The sequence below is a fragment of the Apteryx rowi genome, unplaced genomic scaffold (assembly GCF_003343035.1).
Source record: "Apteryx rowi isolate R43461 unplaced genomic scaffold, aptRow1 scaffold_248, whole genome shotgun sequence".
NCBI lineage: Eukaryota > Metazoa > Chordata > Aves > Apterygiformes > Apterygidae > Apteryx > Apteryx rowi.
Window position 1 is genome coordinate 410,574 of NW_020448841.1, and position 7,372 is coordinate 417,945.

Genomic DNA, 7,372 nt, shown 5'->3' on the forward strand with positions numbered 1-7,372 from the left:
TTGTTTGGTCTTTGGCAAATACCTCAGAACCTGTTCCTCTTACAGAAATCATCAGGAATTGGAGGCTTGAGTGCCTTGGCCTCTTTTCATTCTATCACTGTGTGGAAATGGACCAAGCCTGAATTGCTGCTTGTTAGCAACTAACTATTCAGTGTTGTTGGATCAGTGATCTGGTCTGCAATCATGGTGCTGTGAGCTGGTTTTAAGATATTGCCATGCACTGAGTCATGAATCTTACCAAGTCATAGAACAGTACTGACAAATTTGCGCCATGAGCATTTCTGAATTGTACTGACACTGTTCAGAGAACCACATGTTTTATCTTTGCTTTTGAAATTGTATAGGAGGAAGGAGTAGCTCTCCATAGTTTTTCCAGTCTAGCTGAGCTAGGCTGGAACCCAGTGCTTTGAGGGTCACTTTTCAGCAGTGTTAGGGTGCAAGGAAGATACTGATTGTCTTATGTTTGTTATTTCTTTCAGTGGGTTTTTGGACAGAGTACAGAAAGCTGTTCAGCTGTACTCCAAAGAGGTGAGGAGCAAAGATGAAAGACATGTTAGACTGAAGAGTGGATGAAAATGCCTGATAAATGGTGTCTCTCAAATCTTTACTGCCTGCTGTGTTTTGCAAAGTCTAAGCTGGAGAAGGTAAATGTGCTACTCTTTGGAACAGCTGGAAAGGCAGAGTCTCTGAGTTACTGCAGTTGATTAGGGTCACAATATATTTAGGCACCTTCTTAAGGCAAAGCTAAATTTGTCTGTAACATATACTTTTGTGTAGCATTTTTATCAAACAAGTCCTGGTTGGATTCTAAGCTCTGTTTATGGTCATGTCACGTGGCAGTGTATTTATGCTTTCTGCACTTCTCTCAACCAATGTTGATACTTTCTACTTTTTTTTTTTTTAAATAAATGACAAGAGCTGTATTAAACTGAATATTTGGATTACATTCAATGCATATTTGTCATTAGTGGAAAGATCAAAGCTATTGTCAAATTAAAAAGAATTGTTGTATTGTCACATGTCTGTGTTTTAAGATCACATATTTGGGAGTGTGATATAGAAATATTTTCTGCTTCTTAGGGTGCAGTGTGGCAGTTGAAGGATTTGATCTTAGCAGAGGAAGGAGGACCTTAGAGTTCTTCCTGTATCTACTGTGCCTGTGGTTTTGTAGGGTGAGTGTGGAGGCAACTGTCTGGAACTAAGGAAGAAAAGGGGTATCCCACTATGAGAGGTTTCAGGAGGACAGAGAGGCTGAAAATTGTTGAGTCAGGGTGTTGTTCTTAGCTCCAGCTGGCACAAGGTGAAGCAACACTGCATATCATTGCAGTAAACTGTTAGAAAAATGAGTGGGCCAAGGCCAATTGAATGTTAATGTTTAAAGTGGGACATTGCACACTTCTGACCTCAGGGCAGCAAACAGCAACAGGTAGCACAGGTAAAGAGACACCAGCCAGTCCAGGCACAGTGGGCAGCTGGAAGACTGCCAAAACATTTGATCGCTGAAACAATCGCACAACATTAAAATGCTATGACTTACTGAGTGATAAATTTCATAGAAGCACAGAATTGCTGACGTTGGAAGGAACTTCAGTAGATTGTCTAGTCCAACCTCAAAGTAGAGTCAGCTAGAGCAGGTTGCCCTGGACTGTGTTCATTTGGATTTAGAATATGGAGACTCCACAACTTCTCTGGGAAACCTATTCCAGCGTTCAACCACCATTACAGTAAAACAAAGTTTTTTCTTATGTTCAGATGGAATTTCATATGTTTCAATTTGTGCCTGTTGCCTCTTTCCTTTCACTGGGCACCACTGAGAAGAGTCTAGCTCTGTTTCCTTTATTCCCTCCCATCAGATATTTATACAAATTGATAAAATCCCCTCTGAGCTTTCTCTTCTCCAGACTGAAAAGTCCCAGCTCTCTCAGCCTCTTCTGGTATGAGAGATGCTCCTGTCCTCTAATCATCTTTTTGGCCCTTTGCTGGACTCACTCCAGTAAATCCATGTCTTGTACTGGGGAGCTGAGGACTGGACACAGCACTGCAGATGTGGTCTCACCAGTGCTGAGTAGAGGGGAAGGATCACTTCACTTGACCTGCTGGCAACACTCTGTTTAATGCAGCTTAGGAGACTGTTGACCTTCTTTGCCGCAAGGACATGTTGCTGGTTCATGTTCAACTTGTTGTTTACCAGGACCCCCAGGGCCTTCTCTGCAAAGCCGCTCTCCAGCTAGTCATCCCCAGCCTGTATTGGTACATGGGGTTATTCTTCCCCAGGTGCAGGACTTTTCACTTTCCTTTGTTGAACTTCATGAGGTTCCTCTTTCTGTGAGCTTCCCATTTCTCCAGCCTGTCGAGGTCACTCTGAATGGCAGTGCAACCATCTAGCGTGTCAAATTTATTGATGATTTTAACAGGTATGAAAATATCAAAGTATTTTTTGTCTATTCTTTGATGCTAGAGATTTATGTCATGTGGATGCAGGTTTCTTTTATAGTCATTTAGTTTGTGGTGAAGTGTCCCCAAGGCTGGTGTAGGTAGAGGTTTCTGTATGATTCTCAGCAGCTGGCCTGTAAGGTGCTGAGTAGATTAAGTAGACCTGGTATTCAGTGTCATTATTCTTCAACTCAGCACCCATGTTAATAGTCCTGATTGTGTCCTCTAAGCAGAAGAGGCTTCCTCATACTAGCTCCGAACCATGAGAACTTCTTCATAGAGTCTGTTATATTGCCCCATGCTCATAACTGGAGCTCTTTTTCCTTTGTTCAGAAACTGGACTGGCCTGCCCAAGTATCTGTTTTAGTAGTTACTTGTAGACTGATAGAAGTTTAGCGATCTGTAGACTCACAGAAGAATATATTGAGCTCTGGGATCTTAGTATAAGATGCACAGGAGTGCACAGCTGCTCTGTAATCAGTTCTTAGTTCTAAACTTGTAACACAGCAGTGGCATCTAGTTAGCGTGAGTGTAGAGAAATAGCAAGTACAAAACATAAATGCATAAATTCAGGTAATTTATAGTAAAGCCTGGGATAGCAGGGGCAGACTTCCAGATGCAAGATTTGTCCCAGGATGGGACTGCATCAACATCTGTTTTACCATCAGAAAACTCATTCTGAATCCCTGTAAACCCATTCTTGTAGTGTTAGTAGGCTAAAAAGATAGATGATTCAAGACTGTAATTTTTTAAAAAAGAACATTTTTGGACTCAAGGCCGAAACTACTTAAGTTACCTCACAAGTACTTTCAAATTTCAAAGATACAGGACCTATCAATTTGTCAGAAATTTATTTTTTCTTAAATATATAATTTTCTTGCTTTCAAGGTTTTGGAAGAAGCTTAAAAATGAATATTAAGGGCTCAGGAATTGAAAGCGAAATAAAAGGTAGATCAGCATTTTAAGCTTCATAATTTTAAAGCTAATCTCATGCTATTGTGGAGTCTGACTCAGTCTATTGGAAAGCTTGAGACAGTAGAAGTATAATAAATGTCCTTGAGCACTATCCGAGAGTCTGATTCCATCCAACAAAAAACACAGTTCAAGAGCACTAATTTTCATTGCCCCCAGTTTCTGTTTGTAGGTGGCAAGTAACTGGTCAAATCTGCCACATTTTCCATTTAATTTTTAATAGTTTTTCTTTCTAAGGAATCGAACTGTTGCAAGGATTTCAGCCATGTCCTGTTGAGAGAGGATGACAATTGCCTGCATTGATAGTACCTTGCTTTTGCGTATCTGTTGCAGCCAAAGATTATTGTCTTGTCATGTACATGATCAGTTGGGACATTATCTTTTAAATAATCCAAACTATAGAGTAAGAAGTACTTCTGTAGCAGCTTAAGGGAAGATATTGTCAAATTACTCTCCAAAACATCAACTTAGCCTTGAGAAAAGCTCCAAATTAAGACTCCTTTTATAAGGAGATTTCTATCGTTCAGTCTCCCTATGTAATGATGATATGCTAATCTAACGTAATCTACTAAAGCCTATGTAGTTCTTGTATTTAAGAGAGGTGAGACAGCAGGACCTTTCTTAAAATAAGAGCGCTAGAATGGGCCTATGATTCAGTTGAGAGTCATTAAAAAATAAAGCCTGAGTTACCTCAGAATTTTCTAAGGAGAAACCACTGATAACATATACAAATAAGGCCATAATCTGGCACATTTTGATCTGTTCTCCCACAGAAGGAAAATTAGTGTGGAATGGGTGGCTTAATGCTTGTAAGTGTATTTGCAATTCTCTGCAGAGCTACAGTGGCTCTGTGTACAGCAGCAGAAAGATCTGTTGAACGTGAAGCCTGGCCAAGTGAACAGATAACAGGTTCACGATTCAGGGGTCTGCAGGCAATCTTCTTGACTGAGAGGACAGCACATACACCGCAGACAGTAGCACCCATGGGATGTTTTTGTCAGTGGAGAGATGGGATTCCTCCCTGAAGAGATCTTCCACTATTTTTGCTACCTGTTGTGCTAAGTTTTTGAGACATTTTTAACCAAGTAATCACCTGGATGGTAGCTTTAGAACCAGGTTTTAATATCCCAGCTGTATTATCTGCTCATTTTGCAGTATGCCTCTAGGAATGTGTCAAGCGTTATATCAGAACAGATTAGTGGTCCAGTGCTGTTTCTCACAGTGGCGATGCTGGATGCTTCATAGGCTCAAAAAACTGCCCATGATGAGCTTATATCTTAAAGCATGATGTCTCAGAGCACTGAGAACATTTATCCAAACTACTAGGATTGCAGATTTTTTCTTATGCTCTTAGGATTTGTCTCTAATTCTTTTTAAATGTTAGTAAGTTCTCTGCCTTAATCATATCCCAAACAGAATATTAAACAGGTAAATTAAAGTGTACTTTCTGAGTTCCTTGTTTTGATCTGATTAATTTGACCAAACAAAATATCCTAGAACTTTTCAGAGCTTTTCATTATGAGACCTAGAGATACAGAACATAAAAGATTGACAGGACTTTTCTGTAGTAAATGTGTTATATGCTTGTTGCTAAATTTTAGTGTCTTGTTGTTGTTGTTGTTGTTGTTGTTGTTGTTAAAGGTCAAGCTCAATCTTCACATAATATTTCTTCAAGTGTGTCCAATCTCCTGATTTTAATACTTGTTGTTCTTTTCCAGACTTTTTTTAAATTTTAATTTGTTGCTTAGGAAATGTGCTTAACAAAACTAAATGCAGGATACACAAGGCTTGATAATATTCTGTCTTCCCTGCAGCTTAACATCTCTTCTGAATGGTGCTACAGACTGAGTGGGTGTTTACACTTATTTTGAAATCTTTCCTCCAGGAGGTAACAACTAATTTAAAACCTATTTGTGGCTGAATTGCTTTAAACTGTTCCTTGCAGTATGTCCCTTCATACCTGTCTTTTAAATTCCATCTGTCATTGTGCTGTTCAGTTATTTTTATACTACATCTTCTAGATAATCTCCTGTACTCTTCTCATATCCTAATGAAAGCCTTAATAGCCTCTGTTTTAAGAACCAAAAGTCTGATTGTTTTTGAGATGTGTTTATAGGTGGGATATGAGGGTGAGTATCCTCCCTAAAGGGACATGAGCTCTCTGACTCCTGTTACATCATCTCCTTTATCCTCTTGGTAAATACTGAGCCCCTTTGTACTCTGAATGCAGAAAATAGTGCACTGCTGGGGCACTGTCTTCTGACTGGCCTTCTGAAGATCTCACATGTAAATAATTGGTGGTTTGTGTTTCTGCCATGATTCTTTGCTAGTATCTCTTTCAGGAAAGGAAAATACAATGGATAATGACTAACTGGAAGCATGGCTCTGTTTGAGTCGTATGTTCAGTGTGAGTATGATCCTGGCAGTCTGCTGAACTGTGGAGATTTGCTTGGAAGGAGAGGGTAAAATACGTGATCTCTTAGTGGGACAACTTAGAAGACCTGCTGTGAAGAAAGTCTCAATGAAAAATGCAATGGTATTTTGCTCCCTCTTCAGCTCCTCTCTGGGAAACAGCTGAATAATCCCTCATTCAAGTAACCAGCTAAAAAAGAATAAATGGCCATGTGATGTTTCTGCCTCTCTAATCCCTGTTTAGCTCCTAGGTCCTTAAGATAATAATTGAACCAATATTAGTTATGTTGGTGAATTTTAGGTAGCAACAATATTAATCTCCTAGCACACTGAAAATAGCAATTTAAGCTTATACTTTGTGTCCTCTGTGCAAAGCCATTGTTAATCCATCAGATGGCTTTCCACTGAAGTTTCCTTAGTGGCTTTCTTGTCTTTGAAGGGCTTTGCAAACATGATTTAACATGTTTAAAAGTATTGTATTTGGTGATTTGTTTTCTGTTCACACTACTCAGGAATCCTATACAGTTTAGGAAGCACAACACAGCAGCAGAGCTGTTCTGTCCTTATGTCTTAGTTTCTTAACTGTTTTTGTAACCACCAAGTTAATTCCCACTACTCCTTCTTAGCTACTATATTGACACTTGCAGCCCTCTCAAACTAAATGCTAATAACAAATTGCATGTTTTTGATAGCTTACCTGCTTCATTCCAAAGCTCCTTCAAAGTCCTGAAGGGAATACTAAGACCCATCCTGCCTACACCAGGTTTCACTGCGATTTAATACAGTCTCCATTGACTTTCCAGCTCTTTTAAACATTCCTGGGTCTTAGAAAATGACTAGAAAAGTAAAGGGTCAAAAACATAAGCCAGAATAGGTCCCACACAGGAATACAGGCCTGGGAAGGACCTGGTGAGTATAAGAGTATGGAGGCTTTGGGAATGCGCTACGCACACACAGAGATACTCCACAGCTCATGTTCATCATGTTTGTCTCTGGGTGTGTGATGGTGCTGACATGATTGGCTTTAGACTCCCTCCAGGCTAGCAGAGGGTCCTTTTTGCCAGGAAGCATAGAGCCTGGTGCCTGTGAGGGCCTACAAAGGGAATTCTTGGGTCATTGACTCTAATCCCCTCCTAACTGTGTCATAGTTCCTTTCATAAACTGGTCAAGTCCACTTTTAAGCAGTCTGTTTTCTGATCCTCATCTTTTATACTGAAGAGCTATCCTTAAACCTCCTTGCTGTGACCATCAGAAATCTTCTGATTCCCAGCCTAAGTTTATTCCCATCAGTCTGTAGCGCTTGTTCTTGAACCCATCTGACCTTTAATGAACTAGCTCCTTCCCTAACCAGTGTTTATCCCACTGATGTGTTTCTCAAGGAAAATCATGTTTCCACAGCCTTTAGCCCAACCAAGAAAAGGCGTTCTTGTCCCTTCTTTTCAAATAGGCTGCACATATCCTGCACCACCCTAGCTGCTCTTCTCTTTACCTGTTCCTGTTTGAATTTATCTTTGTTCTCTAGGAAAGGACATACAAGTTGTATTGAAGTACTTTT

At 39.9% G+C, this 7,372-nt stretch overlaps 1 long non-coding RNA gene across 9 annotated transcripts in view; it reads left to right on the top strand.

Moving 5' to 3' along the window:
• Window positions 1-7,372, top strand: part of LOC112966554 — a 45,859-nt gene that overhangs the window by 2,530 nt on the left and 35,957 nt on the right. For 4 of the 9 annotated variants that reach the window (XR_003253659.1, XR_003253660.1, XR_003253663.1 and 1 more), the window contains exon 3: window positions 480-644. This is a non-coding gene — a long non-coding RNA (uncharacterized LOC112966554). Of the gene's footprint in view, window positions 1-479; window positions 1,018-1,080; window positions 1,372-5,219 lie in introns of those variants that run through there. The other 5 variants (XR_003253657.1, XR_003253658.1, XR_003253656.1 and 2 more) reach the window with 5 other exon arrangements.